Source organism: Malaclemys terrapin, chromosome 3 (genome assembly GCF_027887155.1).
Source record: "Malaclemys terrapin pileata isolate rMalTer1 chromosome 3, rMalTer1.hap1, whole genome shotgun sequence".
Lineage (NCBI taxonomy): Eukaryota > Metazoa > Chordata > Testudines > Emydidae > Malaclemys > Malaclemys terrapin.
Window position 1 is genome coordinate 117,200,876 of NC_071507.1, and position 4,506 is coordinate 117,205,381.

Below are 4,506 nucleotides of genomic sequence, written 5' to 3' on the forward strand. Positions count from 1 at the left end.
TACATCTTACAAATAAACTCTTATGCACTCTTCACCTTCTGAGTCCAGATCACCCTGTCCAAGGTGTGTTAGAAACTGATGGTATCACTGAAACCTTCCATGCAGTCTTCCTGCGGTGTCCAGCAATAAAAGGTAGCATAACAACCAGTCAGGGCATGAAATGGGAGCAAAGTTTCCAGAACAGTGGGTCCATATTGTATTTTCTCAGAAATGACATGAATAGGAAAGTACTTGGGTTCCTTTAGATAGGCAGCTTTGGACGAAAGCTGGCACATCTGTAATTTTGCTACAGTGAGCCAGCAAAAGAAGGAGCATATCAATGTCCATGATTGCAACAATCACACTGTTGGCATCACTGTGGACACAGTGCAAAATCATTCTTGTGTCTGCTTTTTTCTGATGAACACACAGCTGATTGTACCAAATGTTCCAGTCGAGCACCATATTCTAACCACAGCCTGAAAACCAGCAGCCAGAATGAGGATTTTATCATGTGGAGCTTGTGGCATTTGTTGCTCAGATAAAAATAGTGCAAAAAGTCCTCCTTATTTTCTGGAAGTGCAATTACATTTATCTGTTTACTTGGAAGAGGCACATATCTGCCTTCCCCCAGTCTTTGGATGGGTCTTGTACCTCTGAAGCATTTTTGCCTTGTACCATTCTTAAGAAATTCCTTGTAGTACCTATCAAACACAATATCTATTTTGTAGAAGTCTGCTCCAGTCCCAAGTTCTGTTTTTATAAATGTGTCTGCAAGGTGTCCAAATGTTTTGGCTCCTGATGGCTTTCCTATGGTTTGTACCAAAGCTTGTGCATCTATTACAAGACAACTTCTCCCAGCAGGGGTAACTGTTGGTGGGCAATGGATATCAGCTGTCAGTACCTCACCCATTATTGCTTTGTGCGGGTTCGTAGACTGCCATTTGTCTGCACTAATGTCGAAGCAGCAGGCATTAACTCAAGTTTCAAAATCTGTTGCAAATTCACAGTCCTGCCAGTTTCATAGGGTATGACTAGTCACCGAAGAATACTTCTGTCTGCCTTCATGGTTGAGGCCTTTCCTTTGACTTTTTCCCCACCTTATACAGCATGAAAAAAGTTGGAGCATTATTTTTTGGCAGTAGATTGTGAATGTATATGCATCCAGGTTCTCCCTCTTGTGTTATAAGTCATTTCTCCACAAAGCTGTCCAATTTCACTTGTCCTAGGATCTTTGCATTCAACAGTGCCTCTTCTGTGGTTTCAGTAGCCAGACCTTTTGTTGTAGTATTTTGCAATGAAGTGAGTCGTTCTTCCCCAGATAAAATCTTGAGCCTTTGAAATGTTCATAAGAGTGCATCCTCATCTTCCTTATCACATTGCTCTCTTACTTTTCTTGACTCATTGTGAATAAATTGGTAATCCAAACTAACATGGAACATGAATTTAGTGTCTGCTATGATATGGGCTCTCAGATTGTAAGACAAGGCCCATATGCTGAGTGAGTTTTGATGATGCCTATAATTCCACCTCCTTTCTTTCCTATGCCATTATGCCACTCTTGGCTCTGATCAGGGTCCACTTGGTTGAACTTCTGAGATGATCTCTTGACAACAAATTTCCCTTGCTGGAACTCCTTGAGCATTTCAGCTAATCATTGATGAATTTCTGAGATACACATGACATCCCGCTTTGCATAGTTTTTGTGGTCATATCTCACAAAGAGTGGCAGAATTCATTTGATGGTGAAGAGATGCAGCTTCCAATTTCCTTCTCTCTGGGAACAGTTGAACATGACCAAAGGGGGCACTATTTCCATGTACTGCCACCAACTGAAGTTCGCATTACCCTCACCTTTACGTGACCAGCAAAGGTGATATTTTGAAATCTTTGTGAAGCATGAATTGTCATGAGCGCTCCATAAGAATGCAACTGATTGGTTTTGACAATATCCTCTTTGAGTTCTATCGTTCATGCATTTCTATAAAGTCCAAGAGTTGTGGAAGAAGCAGGCACCACAGTGCATGCAATGCTTTTCCATTTATAGTTTGTTATGTTGGGTTTGTTCCAAAAACACCACTTTGAATCCAGGCATCTGCTAACCCTGAAGCCTGTATGTGCTTGAAAGTTTATTGAGCTGTGGAAGCCACCTAATCATGAAGTAAGTCACTATACGCTGGTGTGTCCCATTTTAGTTCAATGAGTTTACAGTACAGAGCTTCATCAATGGTTAGAACCACATACTACTGCACAAGCACTGACAACATATTTACATCTCTATACAACAGTACTGAGAGCATCTAGCTCATGGATGGGGGCTTGAATGATTGGCAAGAATCCAACTGTAGTTATTTCTGCTTTTGTTGCCATGTGCAATTGGTTGTAATATTCATCCACGCTAGGTTCCCATTTTGACATTTAATGACACACTGACACTCTTGCCTGCACTGCAGCTTGGCAGTCTTCTTCAAATTCAGAGTACCGCTATTTGAAAATGCAGTCCTCGAATTAGTCTAGCTATACCATGTCTGACATTGGCTCGGTGATTGTGTCAATTGCATCAGGAACATGTGTGCTGTTGTCTGATGGCTCTAGATCACTCAACATTAGACCAGGGGCAGATCATTTTTGTCAAGCAGCAACTTGGAATTGTATGGAATGTGTTTTTTGCTATCCAGATAAGCATCACTTATGTCAATATTGTTGGCTTCCTAGGAACTAGGTTGGGAGGAATTCTCAGCATCAATAATTTATAGGGCTTCCTCTGCTAGGGTTTTATCCACCTTTAGAAATCTAACTAATGCAGTGGCCAGCCTTATGAAAATGCAGAACCAATTCTTGTGACCTAGTTGCCTGATGGAAGTCCACCCAAGATCAATATGCCTTGGTGTCCATTACTTTCCTCCTGTCACAGCATATACAATGCCTTGAACTACATTAAACACCTTGAATATCACTGATTCTTGTTTCTTAATATATGGATCAAGGTTCATCACAAACCTCACCATCTTCTGCTGCCAGGACGTGGTGCACTTCAACCTGACCTTCTCTGGTAGAGACATAGCAATGTATAGATTTCAAAGAAAAACAAAACCCTACCAAAACCAAAAACTGTCCACACAATGCTTTTCCTGGGGAGAGGATGAAAGAACAAAGCTCACATGACAGATATTGGTCATGTTGCCTAATGCACGACTAAAAGGTGCTCAGCTACAGAAATGATGAGGGCAATATAAGAATCTCTACAGACTACAAATAGAGTAATCTCAGCATAGCAGCCCACTAAGGGCCTGGTGCCTATGTCTATTTCCCAACAAAGCACATGAAAACCTTCAAGCTAAATGTTAAAAAAAGAAAAAGGGAAAATCTTGAACTTGAAGGTCAGATGTAATTGCTAAAATAATGAGAGAGAAATGAAGAGAGTGCACCTCCTGCAGCAATGCTGCTTGGAGACGGAACCCAAAACAGCTCGCTGGCAGAGGAGGCTTTACGTACACTTCATGTCAGCTACTCAGCCACAAACCAAATGAGCCCCCTTTCATGTGTGCAAACTGGGGCTGTCAACACTCCCCAACTTCTGTTTTCCCATGTCTTATCTACTGGGGAAGCAGCCTGGAGTTCCTGCTGATGAAAGAGGGTGATTTTATCACCTTGTGCATACCCAGCGCATACACATAGCTAGCAATGGATGAGCTCTCCTACATTATAGCAGAGATGGCAAGGAGAGAGGAGCTCATTCACACAGCACAGCCTGCTGTTTGCCTTTCTGTTGCAAATCCCGAATGAGGTTATGCTTTGAGTTTCTAAATGTATCATTTAACTGCAGACTACTTGATACAATATTAGTGTCATGGTTTTTGTTTGAATATTTAAGGTGTTTCATTTGGTGTATATACTGCAGCAGTGTGTTTGGCGTGGGGAGCCGTAGTGGGTGGGGGCGTGGGGAGCCGTAGTGGGTGGGGAGCGAGGGATGGTTTTCAATTCGGCCAGGGTGGAAAAAAAAAATGTATACAGCTGCTTCAGTATTTTTCACTTCACTAGTTCCAGTCAGAAAGCGGCACAGTTGCTGTGTAATCTCATCAGCTATTTGAAATCTAGTCTACTTCTGGTCAAGCATTTTGAAGGCATAATGAAAATCAGTTGATATACAGCCCTTTTGAGCAATCCTGTAGTCTTTCTGCTGTGGAGGTTAAAACATTTCCTAAAGACATACTTTTTTGTGAGCCTGCACAAGTAGAGCTACAAATGTTTTTAGATATAACTTGTTTCTCAGTGCTGTGGTCTTTCATGCCAAGCTGTAAATGCTTTTTACTGTTCTTATTATTAGCCTCCAGTATCACAGAGAGACCACAACGAGCATCAGGATACCATTGTGCTTGGTGCTGTACGTACACTTAGTGAGATTCTGAAGAGCTCAAAATCTAAATAGAAAGGGAGTATTATCCTCATTTTATAAGATGGAGAACTGAGGCACAAAGTGATTCAGCATCTTGCCAAAGGTCAGACAGGTACTGTGTGGCAGAGACG